The 20441-nt window shown below is 32.3% G+C and overlaps 1 protein-coding gene and 1 long non-coding RNA gene across 2 annotated transcripts in view; both read left to right on the plus strand.

The window, feature by feature from the left end:
• LOC139493010 (phosphatidylinositol phosphatase PTPRQ-like) overlaps nucleotides 1–20441 on the plus strand; it is a 279255-nt gene that overhangs the window by 66943 nt on the left and 191871 nt on the right. The window lies entirely within an intron of this gene.
• Nucleotides 13226–16236, plus strand: LOC139492547 (uncharacterized). Its single transcript, XR_011656890.1, has 2 exons — nucleotides 13226–13924; nucleotides 15744–16236. It is a non-coding gene; the product is annotated as an uncharacterized lncRNA (long non-coding RNA).

Raw genomic sequence — 20441 nt, forward strand, 5'->3', positions numbered from 1 at the left:
TTGATAGTTTACAAGTTTTCAAACTAGAGGGGGTGGGGTGACCCCCTAGGGACTTCCCTTTTATTTTATTTCATTTATTTTATTGTCCCCTACAAGTATATATATGGTTTAGAGATGGGGATCTGGATCAGTCACAAGATAATAGCACATTCTCAAATTGAACAGGGTGGGGTAACCCCCAGGGACTTCCCTTTAATTACATTTGATTAGTTTTAATGTCCGACATAAGAATATATGGTATAGGGGTGGGGTGATCCCCAGGGACATCCCTTTTATTTCATTTCATTAATTTTATTGTCCCTTACAAGAATATATATGGTTTAGGGGTGGGAATCTGGATCGTTCACAAGATAATAGCACATTCTCAAATTGAACAGGGTGGGGTAACCCCAAGGGACCTCCCTTTCATTTCATTTGATTTGTTTTATCGTCCCATTCAAGAATATTTATGGTTTAGGGGTGGGGATCTGGACCGTTTACAAGATAATAGCATATTCTCAAATTGAGGGGGTTGGGATTACCTCCCATGGACTCACCCGCCCTTCTTTCTTCCCCCAAAAATACCCTTTAATAGACCCCAATGCAAAGATAATTTACATTAATTTCCCTTGATTTACACTTTAGAATATTACAGGTGCTTGTATATATTTTCCAAAAAGGGGGCCCTGAACTCCTGATCAGCCCAGAACCCCCCCCCCCCCCTTTTTTCCCTCATATCAATCACCCTGATATAAGTTGTTTTTCACTTACAATAGGAATCATGGTTTGAATTCCCCAATAATTCTAATATACCATTAATATCAACATATTTCATTTTTAAATCTGACAAATGAAGGGCAAAAGTTTTCTATGGGTAGAAATGGATAATAGTTATACAGTACTATAAATTTGGGAAGCTTTCAAATTCACACCATGCCGGACGGTGGCTGCACCCTCGTTGTTTGTGGACTAACGATTTAGGCCTGTGGTGGATAACAGTGTGCGTGCGTTATTTTTTCTATACCTTCTTAATCAATATTTTCATATACTGACGGCAAGTGTTGTAATGTATCAATGTCTTATTTGAGACCAACGTGCTATTTACATGTGCGATCGAGAATGCAGGGGAAGGAAACTTGTCAATTATGACTATGTTTATCTTTAACCCAAAATAAAATAAGGTGCCGTAAAATTAACCTTGGGTAATCCTCAAATTGATGCAAAAGGGTTACGGGCTGTCTTTGTCTCAAACTAACTCGGCAGCGTCAAATAACAGTTCAGGTAAGGATGGTCTCGGGGGGGGGGGGGGGGGGGGGTCTTTTTTCTGTCTTCTTTTTTATGCCCCACCTACGATAGTAGAGGGGCATTATGTTTTCTGGTCTGTGTGTCCGTTCGTCCGTGCGTCCGTTCGTCCGTGCGTCTGTTCGTGCGTCCGTTCGTCCGTCCGTCTGTACCGCTCCAGGTTAAAGTTTTTGGTCAAGGTAGTTTTTGATGAAGTTGAAGTCCAATCGACTTCAAACTTTGTACACATGTTCCCTATGATATGATCTTTCTAATTTTAATACTAAATTAGAGTTTTTACCCCAATTTCACGGTCCACTGAACATGGAAAATGATAGTGCGAGTGGGGCATTCGTGTACTGAGGACACATTCTTGTTTTAGCTATATTTTTAATAACTTACACTTTTTCCCATTATTCTCTTAAAGCTTTTTTTGTCCGTTATTCTCTATTCTGTTCAGTGGCGGATCCAGAAATTTTCATAAGTGGGGGCCCACTGACTGCCTAAGAGGGGGCCCGTTCCAGTCACGCTTCAGTGATTCCCTATATATGCAACCAATTTTTTTCCAAAAAGCCCCACCCCCCCTAAATCCGCTTCTGCTGTTAATTCACATCCATACCCTCTTATGTGGACTTAAGGTGGTTTATTTTTTAGTTCTGGCAGAGACATAAGATACAATATATATGTCTCTGGTTCTGGTATTATGCGATTAGTCTTTCTCATGCAGGTTCATGAAATAATGGTTTCATGCATATCAGCCAAGATTGTGCGTGAATTTTTTTAATAACCAATTCAACACTATATATATATACACGTTATGTGAATTTTATTAAAATCGAAGATGAACATGAATTTGACAGCTAGTGCCCCTTAAACAGGTAAAGTTCAATTAACAAATTCTGATCTACTGGCATTCAACACCAATTAAATTACTTACTTGCTGTATATTGATAAATGTGATTGTATATTGTCAATACCTTAACATCGTGAATACGTCATATGAGGTGTTGGCTATGTTTGATACGGGGTCACCGGTGGCGGCTTCGAAACAGAGAAAAAAATCCAGGTAAAAAGTGTAGAAATTTGTTGTTGAAAATTTTAGTTGTAAATCCCTTAAAAAGTACTTAATTCCGTTCAACTACTAACATGTAAGTCCGATACGAAAATAGGAAAATGCATCCGGAAAATTTGTGATCAGTAATTATTATTCGAATAGATGAAGAGCTCTTCTTCTATTATGGGTATAAACAAAAACTGAACAAGAAAAGTATTAGTAAACAAACAGAAAGTCGTTGAATTTATTAATTATTTTACAATTGTTTAAATATATGAGAAAATGTTTTAGGCGAATTTTCTTTAATTACAGATAAATGTATTTTATAGTTCAGGAAATGATTTATTCTTCAGGCGGCTTCAAATATTTTTTTTATCAATAACTTATACACAAGGAGACATTTTTGACTTTTGACAGTATGAACCCAACTTAATTAGCAAACACAAATTAAGAAACAAAATCGTTTACAATTAAATTTTAAAACAGGCAAAAAAGGGGGAGGGGGGTAATAAACAAATTTTATTTACGCTCACATACTTCTAAAAAGATTTGCATATGTAAGCTGTCTATAGATAATGTTAAATTATTTCAGGAGTTTTGAAAAAAGAATATATACAGTTTAATTTCGACGTCTACTGCTACCTGAGACTACTATAACACATAGTAGTCTCAGCTGCTACAAAAAAAAATTGTGATTCTTTTTATAGATTTGGCACCTCAGTTTCGACTCAACATTTCTTGTTAGATGGCAAACTATTTAGGAGAAGATTGTATTTGTTCTTTATGTAATTATGGTGATATTGGCGACGAGATTCGTTTATATTATAACAAGGCCTTGTACAAATCCTTGATTATAGAATGTTTAGCAATATAAAAAGACGAAAGTAGACAACCCCTAATTAGGCGGGGTTTCACAAGTTGATCTCCAAGCGGGCCACATTGTACATCGAATAAGATCTATATTTCTCTAAGTTTTCAAATGAAATAACTTGAATTGAAAATTTCCCATTTAGTGAAAATTTTTGTTATTTCTAAACGTCTTCAATTATTACATACGAAAGAAATAATTATTTAACATATTCATATATTTTTATTATTTTTTCCAAGGAAACTTTTTTTTTGCAAAGTTTACTTCTAAGTGTTTCTAACCATCACCAGAGACTTATGCTCTGCCATCACCAATCAGTCCTAATCATTAAAGATCAATTGACCAAATTCAAAGGATGATTGGTATATTGAATATGATCAGATCGGTCTACCGTGACGTATCCCAAATAACGACGCATGCCGATATATAGATAGTTAATTAATTAACGTCTCGCCATTTAAATTTCATCAAAGGGTGGAAGCAATGAAGGACTTCATTAAACCAGTTACTATACAAATCCTTCAGAATGTATACCCTGAACGCTCACTAAAACTTATATATACATGTTAATGTCTGTGCCATTTTAGTCTTTTGTGGATAGTTGTCTCATTGGCAATCATACCACATCTTCTTTTTTATATCTTGGCCTGACTTGTAATGTCCTGCGTACACCTAGGAGATCCTGAACGGGTTTTAGACGTACCATTATTTTATATGCATATATTTGAAGCTGTTCTTAATTATGTACATACAAGGTATATTTATCTATATATGTGTGTATCAGACCAAATGACTTCCCAATTAGCAGAGGCGGATTTGATTTTTTCCAGCCCCCCCCCCCCCCCCCCCTTATCTTGATATGAAAATATCTGGATCAACCATTGCTTAGTTCTAGTTATCTTAGGTCCTAGTGTGAAATAAAGCCAATGGGAATTGGTCTTTTTAAACACATCTTCATACATGTATACGTTTTCTAACGGGTTTGTTCAGGCAATATTGAAATTATGTTTACTCAATGCGCAGTTACTGAAGTTTATATTTGCTACTTTTAATTTCATATAAATGATTTTTTGATTTTTTTCTTCGAAAAATTTGTGGTGTAGAAATAGGGAATGGACACAGATACCTAATCACATTTAACAAAAGAATTTCTGTGTAATGTCATCAATCTGTATTACACGTAGACAGGATGTTCTCCAGAAAACTATACGTTATACACACTCGAGGGTACACGCACTGTCGTAATGGAAAATTACTGTATGTTATAATTACCTGTAATCAGCTTTGCAACAAATCAGACTGACCATGTCATTACAGTTCAAAAAGATTTTCCTCAAATCAAAATGGAATATTCATTTTTTCTTTAAAATTTAAAATTTTAAAAAGTAGACTTTGACAAAATTATGAAATAGAAAGAATTGAACAATTTAAAATCGTATTTAGCAAAAGATTTACTAATAGCTGAGACTACTATAACACATGTGTTATAGTAGTCTCAGCTAATAGATATAATTTTACAACGATCCTAAAAAATATCCAAACAAACTGATAAAACAAACAAAAAAGACTGACACACACCAGTTTGCCAACTCAGTGTGCAAGGCAAGGGTGCTGGGTGAGGTGCTGGAACTCGGTGTGTAGAAATACCGCAAAGGACTTCTTAGTGCACTAAGAAGAAAGTTTTTGCACTAAGGACACTAAACCTATGTTTTAAGACCACAAAGAACATGGATATAAGAGGCTATGAGTATATAACTAAGAAATAAAAAGTTTGGTATCAATAGATATTATAATTTTGAAGTAAAATTACTTTTTCGATCAGCGCGTGCCACTCGGCACGTGACCAACGGCTTATTGCAATTCCCAATCATAAATTTCAATCAACCATCTCCAAATAACTATTGTCTTCTGATCGTTACTAATTGATTATAGTTAATGATATTTATTAAATAAACATAACGGATTAGGGTGTTTTAATTTCAAGCTGATGAAAGAAAATTTAAAAAAAAATGAATTTTGTGTTTACTTTGCCTTTTGTTTTATTTTGCTTTGAAGAAAATTGCTAAGTAAACTTTTTTAAGAAGCCAGTTTTGAGATATACATTGAGAAAATAATGCTTCTTAGATACCTCGAAAGACATTTGAGAGTAAAACATGTTCTTCAAAACCCGATTATAGAAGTGATATAGAAAGACTTCAAGAGGTAAATACCAAAAAGAGAACAATCATATTAATCTGTCTTCTATAAAAGTTACCTTTTAATTATTACGGATGTCATTGGTTTTTATTGTCATTCTCCGCCATATGTGTATTTTGTATAATTATAAAATTCAATTATGTTATTAATATAACACTGATGCATTTTAAAAATAATATAAACCGTATATTCTTTAAGGATCTACTTGGGTGAGGTTTTGGAATTCGTGTCAAATGACCCCAGGAGTGACTGGGGAAACGAAACATGGTCACTTGGATTTCTCCCGACCGGAAGTAAAACGCTCGTTTAGGGGGGCGTCCTTTTGGCTGTGCGGGATGTATCAAGTTCGCAATCACGTCCGGTCAGAATAAGGACGTTAAATCCGATGCCTCGCGTAAAGAGGTAAAGAGAGTGCCACGCTCTTTGCACGTTAAGAACCCTTGCAACAACTATTTGAGGGGTCCGTAGGTGGCCTGTTGCAAGGCAAAATGTCTGCCCCTATCCAATATACCCTCGTTTCCAGGCCAGTGGCAGTCCAAATTTTCCCGACCATCATCCCGGGTGGCTTCTATTATAAAAAGACGTTCCCTGTTATATATATTGTTAACTTGCTCTCGTTGAAAATGCATGAAATATTTGCCACTGGACGTAAAGCAACCGTCATTCAATCAATCGTGTCAAATGTTCGGACTCCTTGGTGTTTTTCCATACAATACAAGGTAAAACAATTTGCCCCATAAGACCCTTTTTTTCATATGAGACTTAATAGCTCATGAAAGGGCTTTGATTCTTTGATTTTCTTTCTTTTGTTTTGAGATCCAAATAATATCAATGCAAAAATAAGGTCCGAGTCATCCTTTTCCCGCAATATTTTAAATCTCAAATATCTCGACTAGAAGGTCCATGACCTATCAATATTATTAGGTTATTTTATCCTTAACATATGCTCTAACATCTTTTAGTATCAATTTTGAATTCTCGATTTATTAATTTTAACCTTACCTCACCTAAATGTATGCTTCCAAATAAAACTCTTATAATCTTTTATTAGTATTTCGGTTGAACAAAATTACTGTTCTATAACTAAAATTTGGCCCAGATTTCAGATTTCAGAGGAGAAGATTTTTGTAAGAGCTAACGACGACGGACGAAAAGTGAGTTACAATAAGAATAGAAAATACGCTAATACATAAAAGTAAAAAATATAATCGCCAGAAATACAAAAAAAAAAACCCACCGTATAACTGCATTGATCATGTCTATAAAAATATTTCAGGTCTGTAAAATCATCACTATCAATGAAGCATATAAAAAAAACATTTTCTTCTAATTAGAATATTACATCAGGTCTTGTCAACCACACTAAAGCAGTACTTTTAAAAAGATATATAAACTTATCATCATCAGACAAAATACTAAAATCACCATTACTTCTTTTAACTTCATAAAATAAACTTTCACGTAAATCTGCATATAAAGGACAGTCTAATATAGCATGTTTCGCATCTTCAATTTTACATGTGTAATCAGTATACAAAGTGGATTCTAAACGGTCATGGTTGAGCGAACATGAATTTCTATCGATTACACAGGTGACAATCATTCAATCATCTGATTGAGGCGCGTGTCGATAAAAAAACATAAAATAACTTTCTACTTACAAAAGATATGATAATAAAATTTGAAATTATATATTTACAAAGTCTATTTCTATATGTCATGTCCTTTGTGACAGTTGTATCATTCCATCAGGTTCTTAGTGCAAACTTTTTCTTCTTAGAGCACCAAGGAGGTGCTTTGCGGTATTTTTACGGACCCGCTGGAACTTGATGTACATGTATCATTTAGTTACAGTTCTGTTATGATTTGACTGCCTTTTTACCGAGACATTCTATTCTTACTGTTATCAGTTAGTATAGACTGTTCCTGGCTTAGAATGATTCTCTGCTCAGTAAATGGTGCGTAATTAGCATTTGATTCAAATTTCTTGTAGAAGTAAAAAACACAAATTAATGTATTTAACAACTTTATTCAGAAGCACAGTCTGTATAATTTAATCGTAAATAACTTCGAGATTTATGTGTAAGTTTACTCTGCTGCTCGAGCTCTGCTAATCGATGTTCCAGTATTTCAGATTTATATTTATTTGTGAGGCCCTCGTCATTATTTATATTCACTAAAACTGAGACACAGTAGTTATAGTAGTCTCAGACTAAAAGCACAATCGCCTAAAGCTTAATAATTATAGCGAAAAAAAGCGAAACATGGGGGAAATGAAATATTTTTAGTAGCATTATTATTAAATCTTAAGAGGTTCCCCGGCCGTTACTTGGAAATTTAACTCTAAAATGAGAAGCGTATGACGAAAATATATATCCATTCTGTGTGCAGATACGATGACTACAAAGGTCCTGAGTGCACTTTGTATGTCCCATAGGCGGATCCTGGGGACCCCCCCCCCTTTTGTGGGAAAAAAATTGGTTGATTATATAGGGAATCATTGAAGCATGACTGGAGTGGGCCCCCCTTAGGTCAGTCAGCCCCCCCCCCCCCTAATGGTACAGCGGATCCATGTACACTCGACCTAAGGATTAATGGAGATGTGTCCCTGTGTGCACTCAGGAGGTCCTGAGCGGTGTTTAGAGGTGTCATACCACCAATTACTCCCTCAAATTTAGAACGTATGTGAAAGTAGGCCTACTCGGACAAAAAATAGTGCATTTGATGTCATTGTTCACCTAAACTAAACAACAAATTTGCAGAAATGAAAGTTTTGTTGAAAGAGAAATATATTAAGACCATTTTGAGCCAAAATTTATCTGTCTATGAGTTTGCATTAAAAATTGAGGATTAATGCGCTCCATAGTATACTAATTTAAGATTTCCAGAAAACCAGGGGTTATTTTTAGTGGTACCTCCTTTCGGAAGCTCTCTGCTTTCTTACATGATTTTGAATGTATGTTGAAAATTGGCATGCAGAAAGGTGACACCTGTACAATTCAGGATATACCTAGTTTCTATGAAGTTAAACTTATGGTAAAATATTTAGAAAGCTGTGAAAATTGCAAAATTTGGTTGAACAGATAGGGACTTTTAATTGGTGGTATGACACCTTAGACGTACCGGGAAAATCTTATCTAATTCAGGATCAATTCATCGGTTACACTCCCCTATCACCAGTGATTCTTTAATTTAGCTGATATTCTGAAAATGTATTGTGTAAGTGTTGACTCTCATTTTGCACATGTGATTTTTAGGGACCGTTCAATATTTATCAGATGGATGGGCCGGTGCAAAATGGGGAGGGGCAAGCACTTTTTTTGTGGAAATATTTGGATGGGCGAGAACTTTTTTTAATATATATAGTGGATGGGCTAGAACTTATTTTATTTGAAAAAAATTTGCTTTCAATTTTATCGGTGTGGAGGAAATTCCTTTTGCAGCCACAAAAAACATAAGGGACATGGTCTCAACAATAATTTTCAGTTTAGGCCAAATCCAGATAGTCATCTTTAAATTGTTTTATAACTTTTTCAAATCAACATGGATTTTCATAAAACTTTACAATTATTTCATTTATATATTGATCTTATAAAATACCAGGTTGTTTGGTAGTTTGGTTTATTGCTGTCATTCTATGGATTTAATAAATAGGTTAAAAAAAAGCTAAAATTTTCAGTTTTGGCTAAATCCAGATAGTCATCTTCAATTTTTTTTATAACTTTTTCAAATCAACATGGATTTTCATAAAACTCTACAATTATTTCATTTATATATTGATCTTACAGAACACCAGGTTGTTTGGTAGTTTGGTGAACTGCTGTCATTCTATGGATTTAATAAATAGGTTAAAAAAAAGCTAAAATTTTCAGTTTTGGCTAAATCCAGATAGTCATCTTTAATTTTTTTCATAACTTTTTCAGATCAACTGGCATTTTCATAAAACTCTACAATTATTTCATTTATATATTGATCTTATAAAATACCAGGTTGTTTGGTAGTTTGGTTTATTGCTGTCATTCTATGGATTTAATAAATAGGTTAAAAAAAGCTAAAATTTTCAGTTTTGGCTAAATCCAGATAGTCATCTTTAATTTTTTTTATAACTTTTTCAAATCAACATGGATTTTCATAAAACTCTACAATTATTTCATTTATATATTGATCTTACAGAATACCAGGTTGTTTGGTAGTTTGGTGAATTGCTGTCATTCTATGGATTTAATAGAAAGGTTAAAAAAGCTAAAATTTTCAGTCTAGGCTAAATCCAGAAAGTCATCTTTAATTTTTTTTTATAACTTTTTCAAATTAACATGGATTTCCATGAAACTCTATAGTTATTTCATTTATATATTGATCTTACAGAATACCAGGTTGTTTGGTAGTTTGGTGAATTGGTGTCATTCTTATGGATTTAATAAAAAGGTTAAAAAAAGCTTAAATTTTCAGTTTAGGCCAAATCATTGGATAGTCATCTTTAAACTTTTTTATTACTTTTTCAAATCAATTTAGATCTTCATATAACTCTACAGCTATCTCATTTATATATTAATCTTACAGAATGCCAGGTTGTTTGGTGTTTTACTGTCAAATGTACGGAATTAATTAATAGGTGAAAAAGGGTGCATTAAAGTCAAAAATATGTCTGCCTAAATTGCTTAAAAAGACCATAATTTCTTTTTTGAAAGATTAGATAAAGGGACATTGGTATTTGAACTATATTTAACATGCTGTGCTATTAAGACAATAATTAGTAATTCAGCATATGATAATATTTTTACTAGTCCAAGAGTTATTGTCCCTTATTAGTTTAAATTATTTCCTTTATTTTAAATCAATATTTATCTGAGGCTGCAAATATAAAATCAAATATATACATGTATATTCATGCTGGTTTTAAAAACAATAAAATGTATGGTTCTGATACACACTTAAATATTTATATATAAATGGAATTAACTAGCACATTTTAAATTTTGTATTTACACCAAAGTCTATTCTTTGATTTCAAGACATAAACCTGCAAACTTTCAAATAGAAAAAGAACTTTAATATTTTTTTATTGTTTTAAGCTTTAGATTTTTTTAGATGGGCGAGGACTTTTTTTCAGAATTTAAAAGGATGGGCATTAACTTTTTTAATGTATCAATATTAAGAATGCACCGGCCCATCCATCTGATAAATATTGAACGGTCCCTTAACAGATATCGACTCGTTCACCGGACTATTGCAAAAAACAATTATTCAGCTCACTGATTTAGATGGAAGGTAAACGGACAGAAAATCACAGGACATATAAACTCAGACATAAAGTCACAAATTTGATAGGACAAAAAGTCACAGGACAAAAAGTCACAAACAATTTATTGACAATTGTTTGAATATATATGAAAAAGATTTTAAAATATTTTCTTTTTCTTACATATATATATATTCATTTTTAATTTAAGGAAATTGCTGATACATGTGATAATATACATGATATAGAAAAGAAGATGTAGTATGATTGCCAATGAGACAACTGTCCACAAGAGACCAAAATGACACAGACATTAACAACTATAGGTCTTTACGGCCTTCAACAATGAGCAAAGCCCATACCGCATAGTCAGCTATAAAAGGCCTTGATATGACAATGTAAAACAATTCAAACGATAAAACTAACGGCCTTATTTATATAAAAAAATGAACAAAACACAAATAAAACACATAAACAAACGACAACCACTGAATTACAGGCTCCTGACCATAAACCTTGATAAATGAAAATGTATTAGATTTTAATCGTGCAAAGAATATATTTATTGTCAAATTGAAGTCATATGACATGTTTGAAAACCAAGCCACTTTGACATTTTGCATGTTTTGTTTTCATAACAATTATTTGATAAGATCATTATTGATATTTATTAGGGCGCACCACATTTGCGTGCATTTAGGGATTAAAATGTTTTACGTTTGTGCAAACCAATGCATCGATTTATTTATTTTAATAAATTTTAACTACATGTACTAAGTTGCTTCATCATGTTGATGTATAAAACTTCAAGAAAAATACAAAAAGGTGTTTTCTTGTTCAAAGAAAAATAATCTTGAAACTGAATTGTGACTTTTTGTCCTGTGACAGTGTGTGACTTTTTGACCGTGACGTTTTGTCCTGTGACTTTCTGTCCTACATTCAGATTGAATAGGGGAGTTTGGTTGGTCTCCCTCTATCTGAGACTACTATCTCAGTCATTCAGTGATGAACTTTATGCTTTATGTATTGTGCTTGTCATATATGTATGTCGGATAAAAGCTTATGTTGTATAACCAACTTTAAATAAATCTTTTTTGCAGCCCCTAACAAGTAAGAATTAAGTTACTTCTTTTTGTAATACAAACAATTATGACATCTTGTAAGGCTTTTTATATCCCCACTTTAAAATTTTACCCCTGCTTTAAAAAAGGAGGGGGGGGTATACTGTTTAACCTCTGTCTGTCCATCCATCCTTCTGTCAGTCTGTCCGTCCCATGAATATTTTTCGTCGCATTTTTCTCAGGAACTACAATACAAGAATTTCTGAAATTTGATTTCAGGGTTTACATAAGTCAGCTATACCGTGTGATGCGTTTTCAGATTTTTCACTTGACAACTTCCCTTTTACCGAACACTTACAAAGAAAAAAGTTGAAATAGCCATGCAAGACGTCATTATTATTTGGACTAATATTATGGCACATATTGTTGTACCATAGGGATTTATGTCAATTTATCTGGTTTTCTATCCGCACGAAACCCCAAAATACTAGTGATAAAGTGTTAACTTACTTCTTAATTAAAGCCTAGTATCATGAATATTTAGAAGGCAGAAGACCTGGACCATTCATACTTTGCATATACATGCCTTATGTTATGAAGTTTTCGTCTGTCATATGTTCATTGACCTTGAGTGACCTCATTTCATGGCTAAGTGACTGTGCACATTGAAAAAAAGTTAAGGTTTTTCAGAATCCTTATTTCTATTATGATTATTATGAGTAATAGGATTATAAGAGAAATCAAGAATACTAAAAAGTTTAAGGATAACTATATTTGATATGTCAGACCTTGCAAAGTCTTCATGTTCGCCAGACAGTTTTCACTTGGTTTGACCTTATTTCATGGATCAGTGAACAAGTTAAGCTTTTGTGGTCACAACCATATCTCAGATACCATAAACAATGTGTCTACTTTATTTACTTTTAATTATTGTATGGAATGATTGTAAGGTATGCATGTCCAACTGGCAAGTTTCATCTGACCTTGACCTCGTTTTCATGGTTCAGTGGTTATTGTTAATTTTTTGTGTTTTAGTCAGGTTTTCTAATATTGTATGCAACATGTCAAGTATATTTGTTGTATGAACATTTTTAGGGATGTACATGTTAGTCTGGCATGTTTTTACTTTTATTCAATTTTGACCTCATTTTTATGGTTCATTGCTTAATGTTACTTTTTTTTTGCCAGTTTTTCTACTTTCTTATTTTCAAATTAGCAAAAGGTCAACTAGGTGCATATGTCATCTTACTTTATTTTCATAATACATTGGACAATATAAAAAAGAGACCAAATGAAACAGAAATTAACAACGCAAGGTCACCATACAGCCTTCAACAATGAACAAAACCCATACTGCATAGTCATGATAGTCAGCTATAAAAGGTCCAGTAATGACAATTCAAACGAGAAAACTAACGACCTAATTTATGTGCAAAAAATGGAAAAACAAATATGTTACACATAAACAAACGACAATCACTGAATTAATATAGGATCCTGACTTGGAACAGGCACATCCATGACAAATTGGCAGTGTATAAGGAACTTTGAAAATGTTTATTTTTTGTGGTTTGGTCTATTTTCCGGATACTGTAAGCAATAAGGCCCCTTTATTTAGTGAATGGAATGATTGTAAGATGCACATGTCTGTCTGCCATATTTTATATGACCTGTTGACCTCATTTTAAATGGGTCATTGGTCAATGAAACACTGCATAGTTTTGTCAGTTTATCATATGTTTAAAGTTACAGGTAGATTATATTTGGTGGATATGTAACAATTGTAAGGTGTGCATGTCTGTATGGCAGATTTATATAACCATGACCGCATTTTATGTTCTTTGGTTAATGATAAGTTTTCTTGGTTTTGTCATTTTATCAGATATTATAACATGCATAAGCATAGGTCTACTTGTTGTTGTACGGAATGACTACAAGGTATCATATTTAAAAAATGAAGATGTTTGTCTGCCAAGGTTAATTTTACTGTGACCTCATTTTCATAGAATAATGATAATATTAAACAGCAAGAATGATGAGCAAGTCGATGTTACATGTATACAAATGAGGCAAAATTTTCAGTTGCCTACTAATTATGTAATAGTAGTTATTTTTGTTTTTAGTTTATTAAATGATAATGTTTACCCTTTTATGTGTAGGGCAAGAACATTAAAGATAAAGGGAAACTTTAAACAGAAGAAATAATCAACAAACATAGATTTACAGAGGTCAACAAAGCCTAAATGGTATGTCCACTGTTATAAAAGTTTTGGTTATAATGATTAAATATTTATTAAAATAAGATGTGGTATGACAATGTATGATGAATGAGAAAACTATCCAACAGAATTCAATTTAGTGGATGTAAGCATTGTAATTACTTATTAGAGGCCATTGATGACCTGTAAGTAATGAGAAAACCCATACCCTATACATGTGATAGTAATCTATAAAAGACAACACTAACAAAATTTGAAACAAAGCATCAATTCAAACTTCAAATATACCAGACTAATTTATAAAAACAACAAATTATGAAAAACAAAAATGACCAATATGAACCAACTTCAACCACTGAACTATGTACAAGCTCCTGATACTGGACAGGTATAATATGGCTGTGTTGATATAAAAATAAGAAGCACTTAGCAGTCTGATTTCCAATGAGACTTTTCTCCAAAAGAGATCAAATGACATTTAAGGAGGCTCTAGGGTATACAAATTTCAGAAAAATATTTAAAATATTTTTTTTTCATAATTCATTTTATTTATATAATAACTTTATTAGTTGTTACTTTATCCATGTTATCATATGGCACACAAATCATTCAAAACAATCAATTCGTTTTGGCCCAAGATGACTTTTAAAATGTATATATCATTGAAAAAGCTCCAAATTATCTCCCTTTGGTGCAAAATGCCATTTTTTGGCATTAGAAATGTAATGTCTTTTTTAACTCATTGGTGACCTTTATTTTTTATGCCCCACCTACAATAGTAGAGGGGCATTATGTTTTCTGGTCTATTCGTTCGTTAGACCGTCTGTTCGTTCGTCCGTCCGTCTGTCCCGCTTCAGGTCAAAGTTTTGGTCAAGGTAGTTTATGATGAAGCTGAAGTCCAATCAACTTCAAAACTTAGTACACATGTTGCTTATGATATGATCTTTCTAATTTTAAAGCCAAATTAGACTTTTGACCCCAATTTCACGGTCCACTGAACTTAGAAAATGAAAGTGCGAGTTTCAGGTTAAAGTTTTTGGTCAAGGTAGTTTTTGATGAAGTTGAAGTCCAATCCACTTGAAATTTAGATCACATGTTCCCTATGGTATGATCTTTCTAAATTTAATTCCAAATTAGATTTTTTACCAAATTTACAGTCCATTGATGATGGAAAATGATAGTGCGAGTGGGGCATCAGTGTTCTTTGGACACATTCTTGATTATTATCATTTTCAAATAAGCTGTACTTAAACTAAACTATTATAAAAAATATAAGCGATTTCTGTAATTCAGTTCTTTTTTTATTTTCGATATTACCTCTATTTCTCCTATTACATGTATTAGCTCAACAGAAAAAAAAGTACCTTTACAAAAATGTATGTTTCTTTCGAAGGCAGATTGAGAGCTTAAATGAACGGTGACCCCATTTTAATTTTTTTTATTTTTCTATTAAGTATAAGATAAAGTACATTTATAGAAAAATATAGCGAAATCATATATTAAGAAAAAAATTTGATGTAGACCCGTAAGCTGCCTTAATTTAACAAAAATAGTTCACTGTACAGCCTTAGACAATGAGCCAAACCCTATACCGGACAGTGGTTTTAATAACAGCACAACATTTGAACAAATTGTAAACATTTGTTGCAATGGGCTTAATTCAAAAGACTGCAACACGGAACCAAACAACAACCAATAATATGTAAATCATAGACACAAAGCACTGAAATAAGAGTACTAACAATGAATATTCAAATGAAAGTTTATTATAATGTTCATAAACATGATAACATAGCCATTTTATTGCTCTCTTCACTGATAATTTTTGAGTTTTGTGTATTTGTAGGTCAGACATCTCAGTTTTCATGGTCATCATACAACAGATCAATACTGAACAGAAAACTTAAAGTTGATATTTTTCTTCATAGTGCGACTTTTTTTTATTAATTTGAAATGGAACGTGTTTTTTCCTACATTTATTAGAAAGGGGAAATTTCAACATAATGACTATAAACAAATAGGAGTCATATCATCACGATCATAGATGCACAAGAACTTGATCATATAAATGCAACAATGTAATTATCAATTGAAAGAAGGAACGAATGAACAAAATATTAGTATGTTGTCCAAATAAACTTGCTTTGTCTTCTCATTTGAATTGCTCCATCCAATAAAGATGTACGAGGAAGATCTTTGAAGAACAGATTGAAAAAATGTTTTGTCTAAGAATTGCAGGAATATTCTGGTGGATGAAATAATTTATTGACTTGACTCTTATATAGTGGACTGAATAATTGTACATAGCAAGTTGGGAAAAAAGAAAACAAAAATTTTAACAGAAAGTGTATTATAAATTTGCAAATATAAGCATACCATTATGTACACCTCAAAGGTATATATTTCAAATTGTTTGCATATTCATGTATTGCAATGAAACTATAACAAAGAAAACCTTACCTCGTGAAAAGAGTAAACAATTCAGTCAGAATATGAAATATTTTTTTCAGTTCTATTTTTCATAGTAGAATAAACAAGACAAAGATTTCAAAACAATATTTTTTCATTTATTTAGACATTTCATCATTTTGTTTCAGTGAAAGGACTTTACTCATTGACTGTAAATATTATTATACATTCCAAAATAAGAATAATCTTTATTGTCATATAAACAAATTAAAAACATGTTTGTGACAAAATGAAAAAAAATATTAGATATATGTACATGTATATTTAATAAATATTATAAAAACCTTGTATACATTTGAAACATTTTACTACCAAACAGCATTCATTGTTACATTCACATTACTGTATATTTATATCTATACATTTATAATTTTAATCCCATAGGATTTTATTTTGTCCCATGGGATATTGAAAATCCCATGGGATAATTAAAGTCCCATGGGATTTTTTTGGTCCCATGGGACAACAAATATCCCATGGGACTACAATTATCCCATGGGACCAAAAAAAATCCCATGGGATTTTACCAAAATCCCATGGGATAATGGTCAATCCCATGGGATTTTGCCCTGTCCCATGGGATATTGAAAATCCCATGTTTTCATAAATCAAATAGCAAAATAAATATAAGAGTAACAGTAGAAAACCAATGAAATTATTGAATCCCATGTAATTCCACACATTTTGGTTATATTCATGACATTGTAGCTCTTATTTGAGGCGGCGGCGGATTTGCAAATGAGTGTTTTGCAAATTTAAAGTGTCCAGTGTTATATTATTAACAGTATACTATTCCAAGAAGAGAACTTCTCATACATGTACTTTTCATTTTGAAATAAAGTATATGAATCAGTCATGTGAGTGTTTGATGATGCCGTTAAATAGTTTTGTTTAAACATGTTAAAAAAAACAAACCATCATGAACTACTGACTTAAAAAGTAACTTTTGTGACGGTTCATTATTTAATAATTTAATTTTGGATGTAACACGTCTTCTGATTGGCTGACGTTATTTTGTTATCAGCCCATAGACATAAGTTAGTCATGTGACCGTGACGTTATCAACGTTTTTTCATGGTTTTCTACGGTTGAAAATGGAATTTAGAATTAAATTATAGGAAATGACTGTAATATTTTGTCTGTCTATTCGAAATAACATAAAAAATGTGCTGCACACTGTTAAAAAAACCACTACGCGCGTTATTCAGTGTGCACCAAATTTTTTATGTTATTTCTTCATAGACAGAAAAAAATATTACAGCCATTCCTTAAATAATAATATTATCGATACAGAGAGGAAATAATGGCACGCTAAATTGATGTGGACAAAATTTGGTGTCATCTTTATCATACAATATCTGTTCTCACATAGAAATATTATTGGTTTACAATGAGGCCATATATATTTACATGATAAAGTGTAATACTATATATGTTCAGTTTTGGTTGATGCGGTCAAATAATTTTGTTATTAAAACGACTCAGTCTGATATATCGAAACTACTGAAATTTGATAACAATTCAATATTTTGAATAAAAAGAGGACATGCTTGATACGGTGCTTTTTGTCCGCAATTTGCTTTTTGTCCGATAATTTTCACTTTTGCTCTTTGTCCGTTGCTATTTGTCCGTTTTGCTTTTTGTCCGATAACTTTGCTTTTGTCCGACACTTTTGCTTTTTGTTCGTTGCTTTTTGTCCGTTTCGCTTTTTGTCCTATAATTTTGCTTTTTGTCCGAAACTTTTGCTTTTTGTCCGTTGCTCTTTGTCCGGTTTGCTTTTTGTCCGCTGATTTTGCTTTATGTCCGATATAAAACTGTGTATATTTTTTGCAGGTTTCATTTTAAACATCAAAACACTATGCCATTTTTTTATTATTACAAAAGTAAACATACATAAGTGATTGCGCATATTGTCAACAGAGGCAGAAATTTTTAGTGGTATTGTGCATATTTATGATTTTTTGCGTTTTGTGTTTAATAGTTTGTAAGAAGTATTTCATAGCTCAAATTTCAAATTATGCATATAACATTATTTATAACATATACTGAATGCTATAAAACATGCAATGCTTTTATTTTTTTCATAAAAAAACATACTGATTTATTTTGAGCCCATCTGGCTCTATTGACCAAATAGGCTTTTCTAATCACTTGGCGTCCGTCGTCGACCGTTAACTTTTACCCAAAAAATCCTCTAAAGTTACTGGGCCAAATTTAAACAAACTTGGCAAAACTCATCATTAGGGTATCTCATTAAAAAAATATTTCAAATTAACTCGCCTACCAACCAAGATGAACAACACGCCGGAAGTAGAATATATGGGGTAAAATTTAAGTTTTGTCTATTATTTTGAAAAACACTTAAAAGGAAGAAATCTGACAACAGCAGGATGTTGAGCTCTACCGATTGCCCATACATGTCAAAACGGTCAGATGAGGTGCCAAAATTGGTTTCCATTCTCTAACTATAGTTTGTCTCAAACCTATAATGCTTATTACCACATAACCCAGAACAATTTTGAATTTTGGTGGCGTCACCTTTACTGTTCTAGAGTTATGTCCCTTTGCAAAAACTGTTGATTTTTTTTATTTCCGTTCTTTTACTTAAAAAAAATGGTATGAAAAGTGCAATGTGTATTACTACAAACCACAGGTCAAATTGGTGGCCTCACTTTTCCAGTTATGCCCCTTAATAAATAGGGAAAATGATGACTTTATCTTTTTTGTTTTCTGACTTAAGTTCGTTTCAAGCAAATGTTATGAAACTTATACACAATGCTTACAAATTTGGGTAGTGTCACGTTTGCCGTTCTTAAGTTATGTCCCTTTCTAAAGGTAAACGCAAACGGAGTCATTATCTGTGTCCAAAGGACTCATTTCCCATTTGATATAGGATTTTTTGCCCTTAAATGGTTTTTACCATTTATTTTCGTGTTTGCCTACTATTTTAAAAATTATAATAGAGACCATGGAGAAAGAAACACTTTATGATGATCAGTAAGATCAGTTCTATACAAGTGAGACAACATGGTCGAAATCATTAATAGACTTCTTATTACAGTAAATGTCCTTTGATGATGATTTTTACCATTTTTTTGTTTGCGTTTTTTGCCTCATATCTTAAATCTACAATAAAGACAATATGAAGGCGACTACTTATTGAAGTTATTGCCCTTTAATGTAGTGTCTTTCCGCATTTTTGGATTGTAAATAACAGAGAACCCATGGACACATTTGTAATTTAGGTAGCAAAATTTGATTTTGTTTGTTTGATTAGTAATGTTTTTAAATTGGTATTTTTAGGGGAGATAACTATAAAATAGCGCATTTTCTGAAAGAGTCTACATGAACTTTTGCTATTTTACATTTGAACACAGTGACCCTTTCTTGTCTATTAATATTTTCAAAGCATTTTCTTTTCTAAAAGCTATCTCCTATCATTAGTTTACAATTTTATCATTTAGTTTAGCTTCTGATCACATAATGCTGTTTTTTCCTATTTTGCGTTTTGTCATATATCATAGAAAATTAAAATAGATAAAGATACACCTTATATCACAAAAATGATCAGCAAGTCTGGATCTACTAACAGTCAAATTTTGCTGACATAGTTAAGTAGTATACTGTTATTCTTTATAGGAGTTATTGCCCTTAAATGAGAACTTCTTTTATCCTCTATTGTGTTTTGATCAAAGATAGAAGGAAACTAAACAGCACATCACTGAGCAATACAAGGTCAACAAAACAGATTCTGTCATTAATTTTATTCTTGTTTAAAATGTTGGAAAGTGTCCTTTGTTTGTTGAATATGCACATAGACCAAGATGATCACTAAGGCTCTTTAGAGCCTCTAGTTTATTATCATTAGAATTATGTATAGTTGGTTAAAAATAACTTTTAATTAATAACAAGGTCGACTACTTTTCGCCTTAAATTTTTGAAACGGATGTGAAGTTCACCGGGTTATTTGAACGGATGCAATTCGAGTTCACAGATAGAAAACTCAGGGTTAGAATTTATAGAACAAAAAGGGGCATTGGCAAATATTTCATGTATATTTTGAACACAGAGAGAA

The sequence above is a fragment of the Mytilus edulis genome, chromosome 10 (genome assembly GCF_963676685.1).
Source record: "Mytilus edulis chromosome 10, xbMytEdul2.2, whole genome shotgun sequence".
NCBI classification, from domain to species: domain Eukaryota; kingdom Metazoa; phylum Mollusca; class Bivalvia; order Mytilida; family Mytilidae; genus Mytilus; species Mytilus edulis.